The sequence below is a fragment of the Urocitellus parryii genome, chromosome 9, assembly GCF_045843805.1.
Source record: "Urocitellus parryii isolate mUroPar1 chromosome 9, mUroPar1.hap1, whole genome shotgun sequence".
NCBI lineage: Eukaryota > Metazoa > Chordata > Mammalia > Rodentia > Sciuridae > Urocitellus > Urocitellus parryii.
The window spans coordinates 117433924-117454507 of NC_135539.1; the positions used below are offsets into that span (position 1 = coordinate 117433924).

The following is a 20584-nucleotide window of genomic DNA, read 5'->3' on the forward strand; positions in this document are numbered from 1 at the left end:
ACTTTAGAAGGACCATTGGTCAGTCAATCAATCAGTTTGCATTTACAGATTTACAGAATCTGGTTTTTTTTTTTTTTTTTTTTGCCCTCCACTAAGTGTTGAGAGCAATATGAAACAAATGTCATCCTTTAGTTGTATCCATGTGGCCTTCTGAGCCTGACTCTGTGGGGTGGGGGGAAAGTGCGCTATGGGGTGTTATGGGTAGGCAGGGACATTGGAAGGCAATCTGTCAGGTGTTTTAAAGTAAATCCTGTCTCACCCTCTGCAAGGTCTCTTGGGTAGGACTAAGTGCAACCTCTTTCATTTGGCTACTCCCTTCTTCCTATTAGTCCAGGTGCTTGACACACCTGGAGCTCCTTTTATAAAAGGTTTCATTGGATAAAAATGAGTCCAGATGGGTCACAGTTTGAATAGCCCTTAGTCTGCTAGTTTGTCTGTTTCGTTCACAAGGGTGATGTTTGTGCCTCCCCCCCCCCACTTCTGTTAGTTCTGTCACAAGGGGAAAAAAGTACACAGAAGACTTGTCAACCATGCAGATCTTTGGCCAGTTAGGAGTCTGCCTGCTACATGGTTGTCTTTTGGGGGAAAGACTGGGACTAGCGCAATAGAATAGGTTTGGACTGGATGGCCCACTCTCCTGAGCACCAAATTCACTTCCAAGAACACTGCCGGACTCTATAACTAGGGGACTATTTTTTAAAACTCCAGGTGTGTAGGGGGCTCATGGAGAGGCTGACTCAACAAAAGTGGAATGTACCATACTTTAGGTTATAGTTTTCCCACAAGGGAAAAAGGGCTATTCTTCACCATTTCTTATTCAGTGTAGTTTCAGGATTCTAACATGGTGCCCACACATCTGATTCGTTTCTTGGAATCAACAACCTGAAAGATTAAAACAAAAGTAAACAAACAGAAACCACACCAACACACACACATCCCTCACCAAAACCAAAAACCAAAAACCACAGAAATAGATTTGTCAAATTCATAAACAGCAAGTAAGATCTTCTTAATTCTCTAAAAAAAATTGGCTTACAAGGCTGTATCTTAATAGTTTTCTTTGACCTAAAAATATTTTTATTCCACATATTAGATGATTTAAAAAAGCAATTTCCAAAGTGTAATCTTAGAAATATAAGCTCCTTAGCATACTAATAACTCTTATTTGGAAAAGGATCCATGTGCACATAAATGTAGGAAACTCTGGACCAAGTCAATTCAGCAGGTTTCTTGATGGGAACTTTCAGTGAGGTTTGTAACCCCAGGAGGAGAGAATGTTCCTGTTTCCTAAATGCATTAGATCTTGTAAGACTGTTGTTCTAAGGACCACACCTTGAGAAGTACTTGCTTGTAAATTCACTTATGTTTGAAAAGACTATTATTATAAAGGAAAAGTGGACTAGGAAGTCAAGAACAAAAGAGAATAAAAACCATGGTGTTTTGAAGGGTAAATGGCACGACATGCTGTGTCATTTTGGAGAACTTCTTTTAATTACACTATTTTTTTTGGGTGGGGGTCACCAAAAAGTAATCTAAGGTCAAAAAAGACCACCAACAGGTCTCAAGTGGTGAATAACCATGAACATGTAACAAGAAAATACATTTTACAAATTTTATTTGTAAAATAAATACTATCTTCATTCCCACAGCAGCCCAATCATTATCTCCATTTTGCACACGAGGAAAGTGAGGCTCAAAGCAGTAGCTTGCCCAGGGTCTTATATTACTACTGAAGATTGATCAGGACCTCACACGCCGGGCAAGTGCTCTACCATTGAGCTACATGCCCAGCCCTTCACAACTTGTTATTTTGAGACAGGGTCTTGCTAAGTCCACCAGACTGGCCTCAGACTTGGGATCTTCTCGCCTCAGCAGCCAGAGTCACTGGAATGATAGGCGTGTGCCACACAATATTAAAACAAACAAACAAAAAAAACAATACTTATAGGATCACACATACAGAAGACATACAGAAGCACGTAAAATAACGCATCTCCTCAGGCACAAATTTTCAAATAAGGATCTCATTAGGATTCATGTACTGAAAATGGCTTCTTTTCTAAAATAGGCTTGGTGCCGCTTGGCCCTTTTATGTATAATTCAACAACGGAAACCATAACAACAATAATATATGGGTAGGGGAAATATATCTTCTTGAATGAACAAATTAGGTCATCATCAAGCAGTTTTCTTTAGTGGGAATCCCAGTAGGTACTCACACAGTGAGAAAAGCTCTTGTCGCTTTAGAAAAGAGCGCTTCTCCTTTCACACCAGGGTGCAAGGTGCGACGAAAATCCGGAACAGGATAATTCCCGGGAGTGGTGCTGGGTGTGTCTTGCAATCCTGTCCTCAGGACTGTGCGGGGCAAGGCCAGTCCTCAGCTGTGCTAGGCCCAGCAAAGGAAGGGCAGCAACTTTCCATTGGCTCCCGCTGGGGTAAGACCGGGGGCTCCAGGAGGTCTGGTGCGGAGTTCATAGCTGGCTTCTGAAAAGATCTTCGAGTAAAATCAGGCACACTAAGTGCGTCTGCAATGTAAGAATTCTTACCCGAAGGGCACAAAGGACACGGGTTCTAATTTTGACTCCTCCACCCCTCTTCCCTGCCCGGCCTCCCCCGGAGATGGGCGTGTAGTCTTAAAATCTGCCCAGGGCTGGAGGCTAGACTCCGGGTGCTGGGGGCGAGCTTGGAGATGCACCTCCAACGTCTTGGCTGTCGATGGGTTTCTAGGACCCAGAACCGGGAATATCCTGACTTCCTGACTCCCCTTGGGGAGAGCGTTACTTTTCTAACAGGTCCCGTTCTCAGGACAGTCTTTTGAGTGTGTAAAGTCGCACTAACAATGGCAGTGCAAAAGACCCAGCTGGATCCTTAATGGATTTTTACAGTATAGACGCGATTCTTGCAGGCAGGAGAGTGCCAGATAAACCTGGCTCATTTTCGGTTTCCTTTTGCAAGAGCTCGCCCCGCAGGGGGAGACAACCCGCCTCCTCCCGGGGTGCCTGGCCCCGCGCTGCGGCTCCCTCCTCCTCCAACTCTGCAGCCCGGGGCGCGCAGGGCTGCCGGGGCGGCGGATCCGCGCCGCGGTGGGGTTTCATCTAATATTAATTGCTTTAACCTCTGGTGATTTAAGCGGTTTTATTGGCAGGAAGAGGCAGGCAGTAGCGCGTTGTGGGCTAAGGCTTCGGATCGTGCTCACTGGGGAAACAATGGGCTGGGTTTTGAGAAAACAAACCCAAGATGTTAATTAGGCTCTGAAGCACTTTGCACATGCAAACGGAGCCTAGATGGGAACTCCCCAGAGCCTGGGCTCCGTTATTTGTTTGGTATGCTTTTTATTTATAAAGCATTGTGGTGGCATTTTGAGTACTAAATAATTCCTTTAAAAAAGTGTTTGGGGAGGAGGATGCCCAGTGGGGAAAAAAGTAAATTCCCCCAACTTCATCTCACTCTATTTCTTTTTGCATTTTACCCACTCACATGTATTAGAAAAACGCTGTTATTTTAAAAAGGAACAAGGGTGATCCAGTTTGATATGAAAATGGAATAGACTGAAAGAGAAAAGGTCGTCTCTAATAGCTGTCAGTGAATGCTCATTGTCTGTCGGGCACTATTTTCTTCATTTAATTTAATTTAGCTTTTTGCCACTTTTATCCCACCTCCTGGGTCAGGCAGTGAGTGAGTAGGTGATCTTATCCCCACTTCCTGGGTAAGGCAGTGTCTTTTTTTTTTTTTTTTTTTACAGTTGGCTGGCTGGTTGGAGTGTGTTCAGACCAGTCTCTGAGCTGGGGAGGGGTGGGGTCTCTAATCTCACACTGCTCAGGAGCTTGGAGGGCAGCGGGGAGCCCTGCAGCAGGGATTCATGAGCCTGAACAGCCTACCTTTGAAAACAGCCTTCCTCCCTGGAGCTGAGTGACTTGGACCAAGTTATTTGACTTTGTATGGGTTTCTGTTCATACCTAGCTCCTGAATTTGCTGTGCTATGTAACACAACTCAGAGTCAGGCAAGAGTGGTGCTCAGGGGGTCTTAACCTACAGATATATTAGAAATCATACTTAGTAATTGAGGTTGAATCTGGAAAAGGTGCTACTTGGGTTCAAAGCCTAACTTTTGCCCTGCTTGTTATAAGACCCTGGGCAAGCTACTGCTTTGAGCCTCAGTTTCCTAGTGTGCAAGATGGAGATAATGATTGGGCTGTTATGGGAATGAAATGAAGTGATCCTTCAGAAACACTTTTCATGGGCATGCCACTTAGTGCAAAATAATTGTTGTCTGGAGGTGGGCATGGTGGCAAGCAATGTAGCCCAGCTACTTTGGGAGGCTGAAGCAGGAGGATCATTTGAGCCCTTGAATTGGAGGCCAGCCTGGGCAATATAGCAAGACCCATCTGAGAAGAAGCCAGGTGTGGTGGCACACTTCTGTAATCCAGTGGCTTGGGAGCCTGAGGTAGGAGGATCATAGAAAAGAAAAGAAAGTTGTTGTCCTTTATTTATGTTAAAAGTTGGAGCATTTTTTAGTACTAGGCATTGAACCCTGGGGGGCTTAACCACTGAGATACATCTAGCCTTTTTTTGCATTTTATTTAGAGACAGGATCTCACTGAGTTGCTTAGGGTCTCACTAAGTTGCTGAGACTGGCTTTGAACTTGAGATCCTCCTGCTTCAGCCTCTGCAGCCACTGGGATTACAGGTATGTGCCACCACACCCGGCTGTCTTTTCTATATTTAAATGCTGGTGGTTCTAGAAGTGTTGTGATTCTGACTTAATAGTGTCCTGTTTACACCTTGATTTATTTTTCTATGGTATTTCACTTTTGCTTAGGTATGGACATTGTTTCACTTTTTTTTTTTTTTTCTTTTTCTTCAGTGCTGGGGATGGAGCCCAGGGCCTAGTGCATGTGAGGCAGGTGCTCTACCCTGAACTACACCCCCAGCCTTCCCCTCTTTTCTTCATGGGTTACAGACATTTTCCTGTAACAACCCTCTGCTTCCTATTGGACTCAGGGAGACACAAGACCATGGATCCCTATTTCATTCATAATGAGCTGTGTGTGTGTGTGTGTGGGGGGGTGTATGTGTATGTCTGTGCAAGCGTTGCGTTGTATTTGTGGTGTGTGTGTGATAGATGTCTGGTGTATGTGTGTGTGTGTGTGGTGTGTGCTGGGGTACTTGCCCTGGCTCTCTAGGAACTCCAGAAGGAAAGAAAGACAGGAAAATTGGTTTTGTAATCCAGGGCTGAAGGAGGAGAGTGCAGATGAGGATCTGAGCTGGGCTTTGGATCAGTGGAATTCCTGAAAGCACAGATTGGACAGAGTCCTGGGAGAAGGGAAGAAGGACGTGTGGGAAGCACTGGAGGTGGGACAGGGCAGTGTGGGTTGCAGGATCACAGTGGGTGGGACTGTGCCAGGCCTGAGGGGAGAACCTGTGCACAGGGATGTGGAGAGGCTGAGGTCTCCAGTATCTGATGAGGGCGAGGAGCAGTTTTGTTAGAGTTTCCAGGACTGTGTGAGGAGTGAATAGCAGGGACAATGACCACCTGGGTTCTCTGGTGGGTGGCAGGTTGGTGGTAGGGGGTTGCAGTTCCCCCCAACACTGAGGAGCATGGTACAGTGATGGAGAACAGGGTTCCTCTGTGGCCCTGGACTTCCTTTCTAATGCCAGCTGCTTTGGGGAGGGTGGTAGAGGTGAGGGAATGAGGAGGGGGAGATGCAGGCTTGTGTTTTCCTAGCTTCTGGGCTTCCTGTGCCTTGGAACCGATTTTCTCATAGGAACCACATTAGAAAAAAAGTCTTCTGATTCTAAAGTGAACTCATAAAGCCTGTTTAATCCACAGTGTTTCACAGCATATCCGAGTACATAAAGCCTATTAATCCACAGTGTATCCTAACAGACCATAGTGCAATTGGTAGCAGCTCCTGAGACCGCGTCTTAGGCCATAATGTCTGTGGGAAAATTCATTAGAAATTTCAAATTGTGAGCCAGGCAGGCCAGCTGGGGACTCTGCCATGAAATGCTGGCGCCCTGGGGGATGTTTACCTGGAGAACACCTGTTCTGTTACAAATGGCCAGATGACACGTATGTGCATAAAAACCATAGAAAGCTTAATTATGGGGTTTATTTAAATGCTCATCCTGCTAGGGCAAAAAATGTTATTCTGACACCGTGTTACAAAATGGGCAAGCTGTCTTCAGGACTGTTGTGGTAGGTGTTAAGACTGTCACAAGAGCGGAGAGAGATCAGGCTCAACTGAATAAGAAAGACAGCTGGGAACTGATAGCCAGGCTCCGAGGTGGGGGAGGAGGACAGAGGGTGGAAAGTTACCAAGGGGCAGGGGGTGGGGAGCAGGAATTCTTGCTAAACAGACCTCACAGGGTTCTTGTCAAAGGCTGGCCAGTGTGATCAGATACCTGGAGCCAGGGTGGGAGGATTCCCAGTAGACTGACTTAGCAGGTTTTTTGCTGAAACTGAACAAGGCTGGCTGGAGACAGGGCCCAGGATGAGACCTGCAGAATAGAGGGCTCGAGGAGTGTGTCTGAAGTTCCATCAAGGACACTCTTTGTCAGTTCTCTTAATTTGCAGCAGTCTGTCTCTTATATTATTCTCACTCATCAAAATCAGCAGCATCGAACCTGACCTTTATTAAGCGCTTCCTGGGTGCCCAGCATCCTGCTACTGCTTACTTAATTTTTATCTCAGCCCTTGGAGGGAGGTACAATTGTTCTCATTTTATAGGTGGAACACGGATTCTTGAAATAATCAGCAATATCTGGGAAGTGTCTATTTACCTCTCATTCCTTTAAAAAGTAATTTCTCATTTTGAACAAGTGATGCATTCATGAGGTTCAAAATCAAAATAATAATGAAAAAAGAAAATCTCTGTGACCTTGGCAGCTATTCACTGCCTCCTGAAACATATGTACTGTAACCATTGTGACTGTTTCCAGAGTTTCTTTGTACACTTACAAATAAATAAATGCAGATGTAGATTCTTTCTTTTCCCTCTTTAACAGCAAGGTAGCACATTGTGCTTCTTATTCAATACTCAGCTTCATTTTCTTACTTCTCACTATAATTTGAGACTCCTCCATAGCAGTGTGTGGACCTGGAGCTGGTATTTAAATCCAGGTAGCCAGCCTTCAGAGCCTGCCTTCTTTGTTACTCAATTTTTTTTTTTTTTTGGTATCAGGAATGGAACCCAGGGGTGCTTAACCGCTGAGCCACATCCCTAGCCCCTTTTTATATTTTATTTAGAGACAGGGTCTTGATAAGTTGCTTAGGACCTCGCCAAGTTGCTGAGGCTGGCTTTAAACTCTCCATTCTCCTGTCTCAGCCTCCTGAGCCACTGTATAGGGGTGTGGTGCTGGTATAGGGGTGCGCACCACTGTGCCTGGCTACTCCGTTCTTTTGATGCTTGTGTAGCTAGACATCTTCCATGTTTAGTAGGGATTTTAGCTTTTGCTCCAAAATGTATGAAAATCTGTTATGAAGTTCTGCTTGTATTTGTGATCTAAGATATTTGTGTTCAGAAGCATGCCGGGGCTGGGGATGTGGCTCAAGCAGTAGCGCACTCACCTGGCATGTGTGCGAAGCGGGTTCGATCCTCAGCACCACATACAAACAAAGATGTTGTGTCTGCTGAAAACTAAAAAATGTAAATAAAATATTTAAAAAAAAAAGAAGCATGCCACATTCAGTTGTGTATCATCCAGGTAGTGTTGTCTCTGGTGTGCCAAACCCAGAATTTATTTTCTGTCTGGGTAAGAAAACAATGTGCTTATGTAGTAAGTGATTATCCTTTGTTTATTCTGTTCCGAACTTTTTCATGGTACTTTTGCTAATTGTACTCCAAATTCTTTCTGGGGCACTTCCCTCTTTCCTTCTTCTTCTTTTTTTTTTTTTTTTTTGATACTGGGAATTGAACCCAGAGGCACTTTTATGCTTTATCACTGGACCACATCCCCAGTTTCCTATTTATTTTTTATTTTTTTAATTTTAATTTTGAGACAGGGTCTCCTTAAATTGCTGAGGGTCTTGCTAACTTACTAAGTTGGCCTTGAACTTGTGGTCTGCCTCTCTCAGCTTCCCCAGTTAGTGGCATAACAGGTGTATGCCACTGTGCCCTGACCCTCTCCCATTAAAAAAGAAAAATATATATATATATAGTAGTTGTCAGTGGATTTTATTTTGTTTATTTATATGGGGTGCTGAGACTCGAACCCAGTGCCTCACACATGCTAGGTAAGTGCTCTGCCACTGAGCCCCAGCCCCAGCCCCCCATTCTTAACTCATGTGATTCAGGTGAATTCTGATGCCAGTCCCCCAAATCAGGGTGTGGAGCACGTGATTTAGACCTTGGTCTATCAGCAAATTATACTCCAGGGGCCACACTTTGAGAACCACTCACCTTAAAGCACTAATTTCTGTCAGACATTGGGACAATTGCATTAGCTGTCATCCAAGGTTTTTCTTTTTCTTTTTTTTAATCAGTTTTAATCAGTGACTATTATGGTGCACCTTCATGTATATGTGCCAAATACTATGTTAGAAATGGAACTAGTTCTGATTACAATTAATCCCTGTTGGTATAGAACTTCCAGTTGGAAAGGCAACAGTTAAGCTAATAATGAAGTAAAGCATTTCAGGTTTGCAAAGTGCTCTGCAGAGTGCAGAGTGCTGTGGGAGCACATAGTAGGGATGATGCCTGTTCCTAGGGGAGAGTGGGTGGGCAGGGCTGGCTTTACATACAAGCTGGACTGGTGGATAGGGGGGAGAGAGCCAGGTAAAGGAAAGCAGGGTGAGCTCCTAGAGGAAGCAGGGCAAGAATGGTTGAGCAGTGGGCCAGAGCATTCTAAATGGAGAATTGAGAGGGGTCAGCTGTGGCTGAGGTGAGCAATTGACTGAGAAGGTGCTGAGTGATGAGGCTGGGCAGATGACAGCAGTCAGTGCATTTAGGGCTGGCACGCCCCCCTAAGCAGTTAGATCTTTATTCTAAGGGCCTCAGGAAGCCAATGAAGACTTTGAAGCCAACAATGATCAAATTCATATTGTACGATCAGAGATGTGTTGGAAAATCATCACTTGTGAAATTGTCATTTTGATAGTGGAGAAGAGACTAGATAGGTCAAGTGTAAAGGACACTAGTTAGTGATTCCTGAGCCTTACGTGACATATGAAGAGAGTCTGACGGGGTAATGACACTGGGAGTAGAAGGATTTAAGATTAAGATATACTGTATTACACTGAAATATAGATGTGCTTCACATATATGTGTATATCCATATGTATATGTGCATATATCCATATCCATATCTATCTATCTATCTATTTGTGTATATATCATTTTTTTTCTCATTTTTTTTTTTGTGGCACTGGGGATTGAATCCAGGGCCTGACACATACTAAGCAAGTGCTGTACTTCTGAGCTACATCCCTAGTCCTTTTTACTTTGAGACAGGGTCTTGCTGAGTTGCCCAGTCTGGCCTTGAACTTGCCGTCTTCCTGCCTCAGCTTCCTGAATAGCTGGCAACACAAGCATGTGCCATCTCGATTGGCATGTTTTATATTTTCATCTCTGAGATTTGGATAAGGCTTAGATTTGATGACCCTTTTCCTTTATTGGAAGTGTATAAGAAAATGGAGTGTCTAATCGTCAATACCCTCTTATGTCAGATGGAATTTGGGAGACAAAAGTGGTAGGACTCAGTGGTGTCATGAAGCTCAAGGGGCTGGTAGTTTAAGCAGCCAGAGAAATGGTGGCACTGTAGGCTGCAGCAGAGAAAGGTCCTTATGGAAAGAATTACATTCTTTAGCTTTCTTTTCTTTTTGTGGTGCTGGGGATCCAACCCAGGACCTTGCATATGCTAAACAGGCGCTTTACCATGGAGCGACACCTCTAGCCCCTCCCCTTTTTCTTTTTTAGTATGAGAAAGTCCAAACTAGAGCACTTATTAGTTAATAACCAGGAGCTGGACATCTAAGGTGTTTTTTGTTTTTTGTTTTTGTTTTTTTTTTTTTGATGATACTGGGGATTGAATCCAGGGATGCTCTATCACTAAGGTGTATCCCCAAGCCCCAGACCTTTTAAATTTTATTTTGAGACAGGATCTTGCTAAATTGCCCAGGCTGGTCTCGAACTTGTGATCCTCCTGCCTGAGCCTTCTGAGTAGCTAGAAATTACATGCATATGCTACTGTGCCTAGCCAGGAAATCTAAGTTTTTCATTGTGTTTTTATTAATATATTAAATACTGTAGTTTATTAAAGGGGAGTTACCGGGGAGTGAAATTGACTGAATTATATTGTTATATTATGTGCCTGTTCAAATATGCCATCACAAATTCCACTAGTATATATACTTACAATGGACCAATAAAAAAGAGAGAAAAAAGAAATGAACAATAACAAATAAGTACTGTTTTAAGTATAGATGGACCATTTCCTGGCTTGATCTCTATTGCTTTCCTTTTGAAGAAGTGTATTTACATTCCTGTGTCACTTAGCATTCTTTCCTGTCAGGTTTACTCTGTACCTTTTAAGAACAAAATAACTTTACTTTGTGTGTGACTGACCATGGGGTCATACCAAATATGTGTTGTATTGGGTTTTTTTATAGCTCAAAGGTTCTGGAATGTCCCATTTTCCCCTACTTCTTGGCAAAGCCACTAAGTTTGATATAGTATTTATAAGGGAAGCGTCCTTATAGATAAATATTGAGAAGATTTATTTCTTTTCCAGTCACTTGGCATGGAGGATGTTTTTAGTCCAAGACAACAAGCCTACAGGTAGTAGTGTTTAGTAATCTGAGTCCATCGGGATCTTAGAAGTCCCAAACTTCCGGTCCTAGACTTGCCTGTGGCAAAATGTACAGCTTTCCTCTCTACTGTAGACGGAATGTGTGTCCCCATAATTCTTAGGTGGAAGACCTCATCTCAGTGTCATGGTATTTGGGGTGGGGCCTTTGGAAGGTAGTTAGGTCATGAGGTGGAGCCTTCATGACAGTATCCTTATAAGAAGAGATGTGTGAGAGAGGACCTCTCTCCCTGCCATGTGAGAATACAGCAGGAAAGCTGCCATTTGCCTACTAGGAAGAGGGTCCATGACTTCCATCTTCCACATCTGTCTGCTTCGGTCCCTTGGTCTATGACATTTCCTATAGCCACCTGAGCAGTCTCAGACACCATCTAATGCAGTCTCCTCTCATTTTGCAAATAAATCTGACCATATTTTTGATGCATGACACTCTACCTCTGACCAAATAATTTTCATGTAGCCATCAGAAGTTAAATTTGTAATGTTGTGATTTTGAAGATGTCGTATTTGTTGACTTTTTAAATGCACGCGGCCTTTCAAACAATTTGTGAGTGTTTTCTTTGGCCATGAAGTTCGTCTTTAACAGAGTTGGAGAGTAAATTGATTACTATGGACACCTGTGAAAGCATTTTTCTTATGACCTGTGACTTCTATTTTGGGAAGCTCAGCGGAGGATTCCCTTACACTATCGCTTACTTTTGGAAATTGGAACTTTGGTATTGCTGAGGCATGTTTCCTGGTCTTGTCCAACTCAGGAGGTGAAGCAGTTTCACAGAATCGAGTTCATGGAATGGAGCAAAGGGGGATGAACTCAGAGGAAATGATTCAGAAAAAAAGAACAGGCTTCATTGTCCCACTTGACTGGAAATACCGTGAGTGGGGTCTGACTTAGCTAACCAGGTCTAGGAGTTGAGAGTGGAGAAAACAGAAGTACTGCTGCCTGAGGTTCTGAGTGAGTGGTAAGGCTCAGGGCCTGCCTCCTCCTGATAGGGCTCTTCTGCCCACAGAGATCAATAATAATTTAGCAAACCGTGTCATTGTTTATACCCATAGTGGAATATGTCACAGATTTAATTTATTTAGAATGCAGAGTCATTTTACTAGTCAGATAATAAGGCTGATCTTGTGAAACAAAGTGAAGGCTGGTCAGTTCCTACGTGCTTCTGATACAACATCGCAACCTGTGTCTCCTTTTTTCTTCTTCTGCCCGTACTGGGGATCAGTGCCCCTCTTTTTACCTCCAGCCTTAAAACAGAATGGCATTGCACTGGCAATGTTCATACGCTGAGATAGGCAGAACGGCTAAGGAACAAGCCCTCCTCTGATTTCTACTCTGCTGCTTGCTGTTAGGATCTAGAAGAATGAGAGCCAGTGGCCTGTGGTACATCATCAAGCTTTCTGATTGTAAACATGAATCATAATAAACATCTTACATTTTTATTGGCTCATTAAAAAAATGTGTAAGTGCTTGAATACTGAGTCTTCCTCTTGGCTGTTTCTTGAGAATACTTATCTCATTGTTGGTGATTCAAATTTATTATTCACTAAGTAATAAAAAAATTAAAAGCACTTTATAATAACAAATAAATTGTTTAAACTGAACATATAAAAGGTGTTGATGTTTTCATTATTCAAAGAATCATGGCTTGGTGTGGTGATATTTCTCCTCTTGGTGGGGGAGAAATCGTCCCTGGACAAATGAAGCGAGGCTTCCAGGTGTTCCGTGCTGTTTTCGTTGAGGGTTTCTTGGTACCTTCAACGAAAAGTACAAGATGATGAAAATGACCCTCTCATTAACTGTGGTCTAGCCTCTGGTTCCATCAATCAAAAATATTGTTGGGGGTGCTGGGGCCGGGGCTCAGTGGTAGAGGGGCTGGGGCCGTGGCTCAGTGGTAGAGCACTTGCCTTGCACGTGTGAGGTACTGGGTTTGATCCTCAGCACCGCATATAAGTAAATAAATAGATAAATAAAGATATTGTACCAACTGCAACTAAAAAAAAAAATTAAAAATAAAATGTTGAGGACTGGGGTTGTGGCTCAGTGGTAGAGTGCTTGCCTAGCATGTGTGAGGCCCTGGGTTCGATTCTCAGCACCACATATGAATCATCAAATCAAGTGAAAAAATCCACTGGCAACTAAAAAATATTTTTAAAAAAATGTGGTTGAACACCTTCAGTGGGTGAAAAAGGCCTGCAATGGTTTGGATATGAGGTGTTCCCAAAGCTCCCTTTAGTGCCTGACTGTTGGGAGGAGAAGTGATTGGAGAGCTGTAATCTAATCAGTCCATCCTAGTTTGGATGGACTAACTGGATGGTAACTGTAGGCAGGTGGGGTGTGGCTGAGGAGGGGGGTCACGGGGATGTGCCCTGAGGGTGGGTCTTGTCTGATGCCCTGCTCCTCTCTCTGCCCTGCAGTTCCCTCTGCCCTGCCTTCTGCTATGATGCTCAGCCTCACCCAGAGCAATGCAGACGGAGTCCTCTCAAACCATGAGCCCCAAACAAACTTCTTCCTCTAAGTTGTTGTCAGGTATTTTGGTCTCAAAAACGGATCAACACAAAGCCTTTGCTAATGCAGAGAGGCACAAATAGGAAACTTGCGGCACACAGGACGGTGTCCCACTTTAAACCAGGAGAGGGGCAGGCAGGGCCTCTGCTGAAAACAGGGCACCTTTGAGTGATGCAGGAAAAGGTGCTCCCCCAGAGTATGTCCCACCGCTCAGGCCCAGGTGAGTTGGACACATGAGCATTGGCTCTGACCCAGCTCCCGTCCCATCACACAGCAGTCTGCACAGAACTTGGGGGTATTTCAGCCCTCGCTTTTCTTGTGCCCAGCTATACTTTGCGGCTTTATGCACAGGCAATTTCGGGTTGTTGAACTTTTCCACAATCAGGTCTCACTTCTCACAGTGAGTGATTTGGGCACACTTAAAAGGGGGTGCGTGTAAGTCTGCCATTTTTCCAGTTACACAGATGTGATGGGGACTATACTACTTAAATGAGATGAGAGAGCCTTAATATCTAACATACTTTTCTAAATAAGTGGTAATCCAGGAATAAGATTTCTAAGTGCTGCTTGGTGAGATGGCACTCACCTGTGATCTCAGAGACTTGGGAGGCTGAGGCAGGAGGTCGGCAAATTCAAGGCCAGCCTTGGCAATTTAGCAAGATGCTGTATCAAAATAAATAAAAAGGGCTGGGGATGTGACTCAGAGAGAGAAAGAGAGGTGGAGAGGGAGAAGGAGGATACCTGGGTTCAATCCCCCTTACCACCAAAAAAAAAAAAAAAAAAAGCTTTCTAAGTGTCTGCTAAGTACGTGAAACCACGTTCTTGACGTTAGTGGCATATAAATATCTAGCAAGGTTTAATGCATGTGCACTAAATCCGCATTTCTTAACTTCCATTTTAGTTCCTTTTTACTTTGGTCTCAGTTTATCATCCTAGCCTTTTCCTTCTTCACAGGGTGAATTTACAAAATGTTCAGCTGGAGGATCTCTAAACCCTATGCTTTATGTCCAAACAGTGAAAACTGCATCTGCTTCACACCCATCTGTTGAGTCCTTTCCACTCTCAACAGCTGGGCTCAGCATGACTCTTGCTGTACAAAGCCCCAGAGCCCCCAACCCACATGATTTCTCTCTGTATCCAGATCCTGTTTTGCTTAAATTCTTACCGTGTGCATGGCGTACTGTCTTGTAATTACTTATGTTATTTCTTTTCCAAGGCTTGTTGAGGACAACCATTATTTTTTGAAATGTATCTGTCTCCTACAGAGCTTAGATATTTAATTAGGGGATGTAGATAATGTATGCTATTTGAATGAACTAATTAAATTTATTTGTCTAGGAATTGAACTTGGAACAAATCTAGTTTTCTTTTCTCTTGGTAAAATGGTATGTTTCCTTTGTTCTTTATTGCATTAAAATAAGTGTTTTTAAATATACAAGATATATAAAATGATTTGCTTTGTTAAGTAAATAAGGGATTGAGAAGTGGCATATATAGAGAAAAAGAATAGGTTTTTTAAAATTTTATTTATTTATTTATTTATTGGTACTGAGGATTGAACCTAGAGGTGCTCCACCACTGAGCTACACCCCCAGTCCATTTTTTGTATTTTATTTAGAGACAGGGTCTCCCAGAGTTGCTTAGGTCCTTGCTAAATTGCCAAGGCTAGCTTTGCACTCCCTATCCTCCTGCCTCAGTCTCTGGAGCTGCTGGGATTACAGGCAGCCCCCACTGTGTTGGGCTCAAGCCTATTATTTCTAATTTTAAATTTGCCATTGAGTAACTGAGTAACCATTCTCTGCCTCAAGTCTTTTTTTTTTAATTTATTTTTTATTTTTCAGTTTTCGGCAGATACAACATCTTTGTATGTGGTGCTGAGGATCAAACCCGGGCCACACGCATGCCAGGAGAGCGTGTTACCGCTTGAGCCACATCCCCAGTCCCTGCCTCAAGTCTTCTGAGCTAGAAAATGAGGGACTTTGAAAGACTTAAAATTATGTCTGTCTTATGGACAAGAAATTTGCTATTGCTTTTGAAATTTAAAAAATGTTTTTTGCAGTGGGGCTGGGGATATAGCTCAGTTGGTAGAGTGCTTGCCTCCCATGCACAAGGTCCTGGGTTCAATCCCCAGCCCCACAAAAACAAAAACAAAAACAAAACAAAACAAAAGTTTGTGCAATGCTGGGAATCCAACCCAGGGCCTTACATGATGCTAGGCAATCGGTCTACCACTGCGCTGTGCCCTCAGCCCTGGTAGTGGGTTTTGGTTTCATATTAAAACCTGCCCCTTCCCTCCCTGTGCTCTCAGGACAGTGTGGTCATGTTGACACTCTGGCCTATGGAATGTAAGAAGGATCTTTAAAAAAAACAAAAAACTCTCTGCTCCCCTCTGGTGTCCTCTGAGCTCAGAGGAAGGGAACAGCATCCCAGGAAGAGCATGCAGCACAGGCAATGGCCCAGAATCCTGTGGTCTCCTTTGAGGGTTTCCCCAGGGATTCTCCCTGCCATTCTCTTTGCACCCCCCTTTCCTTCTTGGCTGTGCCAGCTCAAGTGGCATTGCTGACTGCCTACTGCATATCCAACTGGGTGGCCAGTGGCACCTCGATCTAACGGATCTAGGCTCAGCTCGCCCGTCCTCCCTTCACGACTCTGTCCTTACCCGACTAGCAAAGGTAGAAATCCTAGTGTCCTCTTGCTCTCTTCTTCTCCACCTGCTGTCTGTGCCCCACGGTCACAATTATCGCCTAGCACGTCCTGCCGACTCTACCTCTAACGTCTCCCTCAAACAATTGCCTCTTCATTGACCCTCATTGCTTAGTAGTGGCCACTGATTTGTCCTTGTTAACTCTTCTAGTCCATTCTGGTCTTTCTCAAGCACAACTCAGTTTGAAAACTCATGATATACATAAATGGTACACCAGCACTCTTTGTAGTAATGGAAAAGGAAATGCCCCCAGATCCATCGGTGGGCGAATGAGTATAAAAATGGTGCAGTCATACAATGGAATAGTATTCAGCCATAGAAAGGACTTACAGCAGTGACGGACGCTTCGTGAACTTGGAAACCATCATGCAGGTGAAAGAAACCAGACACAAAAAGGCCAGATTGTGTGATTCCATTATGTGAAATACCCCGATGAGGCAAATCCATGGAGACAATGCAGATTGGTGATGACCAGGGGTTGGGGAGTGGGTTGTGGAGGAGCTGCTTCACCAGGGTGGGGTTTTATGTTGGGATGATGGAAGTATTTTGGAACTAGAGAGATGGAATCTGCAAAGCATCGTGAAGTTACTAAATGCCACTGAGTTGTTCACTACAGTGACTGAATGCTATGTGCATTTAACCTGAATTGAAAAATGACAAAACTTCATGATGGCTCGTAAAGAAAAGATGATGCTTCTTAGTCTGGTGCCCTGTTGCCTGCAAGCCTGGTTCCCGGCTCCTTCTAGGCTCATTGGGCCCTGCTCCCCTACATGGCAGCCTGGTCCTCTCCCTCTTTACCCCCTCTCCAGCCCCACCTAGTGGTCTTCCTAGAAAGTCCCGGCACCTCTTTGCTGCTAAAGCTTTTTTCAAAGGCTTCTTGGAGTCTTCTCTTTTCACTTCTGTTTTGATGAGAGGGTTTGAGTGCTGAACACAGAATGAAGGCAGACTGGGATTTTTTTTTTTTTTCAGTACCAGAGATTGAACCCCGGGTGCTCTACCACTGAGCTATGTCCCAAGACCTTCTTTTTATTTTATTTTTTTAAAATTCAAAACAGGGTCTTATGAAGTTACTGAGAGTCTCAAGGCTGGCCTTGAACTTTCAATCCTCCTGCCTCAGCCTCCCTGCTCATGGGAATCATGAGTGTGGGTCACCATGCCTGGCTTGACCTCCAACTCTATCTAGAGGAATCAGAACCATGAATTCTTCTGAGTCTCACTTCTTTTGCCCTCCCATCTCTCTATGAATTTGTTAGTCTTTTAAAGCCTCTGGGAACATTAATTTAAGACTCTTAATTTTTGCTGGGTAGAATATCAATTTTTACTGTTCTCAAAATCCTTGAATGAAACTGTAGATTGAAAATCCTGTGATACTCATACGCCGTTCTCTACTGGTTTTCAATGCTACTTATGAGACTTTTTCTAAAAAGTGAGATGTTAATGTGGTTTGAAGTTTATCAGGAGTGGCAGGAAGGGCTGTCTTTGGAACCAGGCAGACTGACTTTGATCCTGTTTCTATCACTAGTTTGAAGAATGCATGAAACCTGTCTGTCCCTGTTTCCTCATCTGGTCAGGGGGTAAATATTACCCCGAGGTTTGTGTTGAGAATCAATAAGGTTTTCATAAAGTGCTTGGCACAGTAGATTTCCAACAGATACAAGCTCCCCATAATCAAATTCTGCCATCTCCACTTTTTCTTGAGGTTGGTTTTTTTTTTTTTTTTTTTTTTTTTTTTTTTTTTTTTTTTTTTTTTAGTGATACTGGGGATTGAATGCACAGGCATTCAACTGCTATATCCCCAACCATTTTTCTTTTATTTTGAGACAGGGTCTTGTTAAATCTCCAAGGCTGGCCTGGAACGCATGATCTTCCTGCCTCAGCTTCCCAAGTCCCTGGGATTACAGGTGTGTGCCACCGTGCCCAGCTCCATGGTTGATCTTAATAATTTTCCAAAATCAAATTTGTTGAGAGTTTTAAGAAGCTGGAATTATTTATTTTCTACTTGATGATGCTTTATTGTTAAGTGCAGTGACTTTTGAGATGTTGAGGACACCTGGCCATTGTGCGAGCGCTGTGATGGGTGAAGTGAATTGGGGCTCACTGTGGATACTGCAGAGCTGTCAGAACCAACAGAGGAGGTCTGCAAACGACAACATTGATAGATAGCCACATCACAGTGTATGGTTAAAAAAAAAAAGATAAGAAATGCAACGTGGCATATAACCTAATGTCATTTATGAAAGTAAAAAATATAAGAACAGTCCTGGGAATCTATCCTACAGAAATGAAAGCACCAGGGTTTATAGATTCATGCACAGAACTTTTTACTGCTGCTTTGTTGTGAGGAAAACAGAACAAAACCAAGCACAACCTAAGTGCCCATCAGTGGGGGAATGACTGGATGAATTGTTAAGCAGCTATTTCATGAAATAGTACACAGCTATGAAGAATGAGCATTAAGGCTGGGTGTGCTGGTGTGTACCTGTAGCCTCAATTACTGGGAGACTGAGGCAGAAAGATCAAATGAGCCTATAAATTCAGGGTTACCCTGGGTAACACAGGGAGATCCTACCTCAGAAAAAAAAGCATTAGATTTGGGTCTACTGCCTTGAAAAGATGAACATGATATATTCTTAAATAAGAAAAGAAAATTGTCACTATCAGATTAGGAATCCTGTTTCATTAAACTACATCTTTCTTTTTCTCACACTCATGGATATGTGTGTCCACTTATTTAATGGATCAATGGATCGAATGATCTTACAAAGGTATAGACCCTCCCCATGTTGTTAGCAGTGGTCACCTGCTGAGGGTGCAGGAAGATAAGGAAAAAGACTACCAAAGACTAAACAAACAAACAAACAAACAAAAAACCTTAAAAAACTCATGATAAAAATGTCAAATAAACCAGCCAGGTGAAGTTGTGCAACCCTGTAACTCCAGGACCTTGGGAGACTGAGGCATGAGGATTGCAAGTTCAAGGTTAGTGGTAGCAACTTGATGAGATCCTGTTTCAAAAGAAAAAAATTTAAGGGCTTAAAATTTTTAAGGGCTGGGGATGTTGCATAATGGTAAATCACTGCTAGGTACTGAGTTCAATCCCCAGTACTGAAAAAAAAAAAAAGGAAAAAGAAAAAAAGAGAGAACACCAAGATTCTATCACTGATATTGCTAAAATGTGTGAACAATAAAAATGCGAATGGACAAGGACTGGATTGTAACATGCACCAAAGAAATATCTGGTAGGAGAATTTTGAGCAAAACCAAAAAATATATGGATACAAAGCAGCAATATCCAAACCAATAATACAAACATCAGACACTTTAGGATCGCTGCTTGTGGGTGGGTGGAGAGGAGGGTGGGTAGGAAGGTCAAAAGGGAATTAAAAAAAAAAACTGAAGAAAAATCATGTGTATGGACCAGTGATAATGAGAATCTATTTCTCATATTCCCACCCCATCTTATTCTGTGCCAAAAGATGAGGTGGGACCTGGCACGGTGGCATATGCCTGTAATCCCAGAGGTTTAGGAGGTTGAGGCAGAAGGATCATGAGTTCAAAGCCAGCCTCAGCAAAAAGCAAGGCACTAAGCAACTCCATGAGACCCTGTCTCTCTAAATAAAATACAAAATCAGGCTGGAGATGTGGCTCAGTGGTCAAGTACCCCTGAGTTCAATCCCCAGTACCAAAAAAAAAAAAAAAAGAAAAAGAAAAAGAAAAAAAAAGAAGAAAGAAATATGAGGTGGAATATGAGGAATTACATACTGTATAGGGTTCAAAAAAAAAAGCAAGAATTTTTTTTGTAGAATTGCTTATGAGAATAATACTAGGACCTACCTGTAGTAAGACATACCCTTGACCTTAGGATCGACCTTTCAATAGAGCACAATGTGAGGGGACTGTGGTGGGCCAAATCCCCACGGATACAAAATCTAAAACTCACGAGGGAGTCTGAGGAAGGGCCACTAGTGCTGTTAAGATACTACACCCAGGAATTCCCAGACCTGTCCCCAAGGGACTTAGTCCAGCACCACCTGTAATGACCAGTGAGAGAACACAGTAGTTGGTGAGCGCTCTGCCCTTACAAACCTGGGGGAACACTCTGGGGACAATATTAGCCGTTAATTAGTTCCCTGAAAGAGTGGCTTGGAACTTTTGGAATTAAAATTAATTGATGGCCACCGGGATTACAGTTATAATCCAAGCCACTCGGAAGGCTGAGGCAGGAAGATTGCAAGTTCAAAGCCATCCTCAGCAACTTAGGGAGACCCTGCCTGTCTCAAAATAAAATAAATAAATAAAAGGCCTAGGGATAAAGTGCCCCTGGGTTCTGTCTCTAGTACTGGAAAACAAATCCCTTTTTTTTTTTTTTGAAGGTATAAAAGAATGCCATATAATTTCTCCCACCCCACCCTGGGGTTCATCTAACTGCTCTTTCCCTATATTTTCCCAAGCTTGCATCTTTTTAGCAGCGGACTACATTTATCATCTGAGCTTTGAACCCTGCCCCAGTGGATAAGTACTTTCATTTAGGTACACAGTCTGCAGAAATAGGGCCAAACTGTGAGCAA

General features: G+C 43.2%; 1 non-coding gene across 1 annotated transcript; it reads left to right on the forward strand.

Moving 5' to 3' along the window:
• Positions 1 to 15369: 15369 nt before the first annotated feature.
• Trnag-ccc (transfer RNA glycine (anticodon CCC)) lies at positions 15370 to 15451 on the forward strand. Its single transcript has one exon. It is a non-coding gene; the product is annotated as a tRNA-Gly (tRNA).
• Positions 15452 to 20584: the final 5133 nt, after the last annotated feature.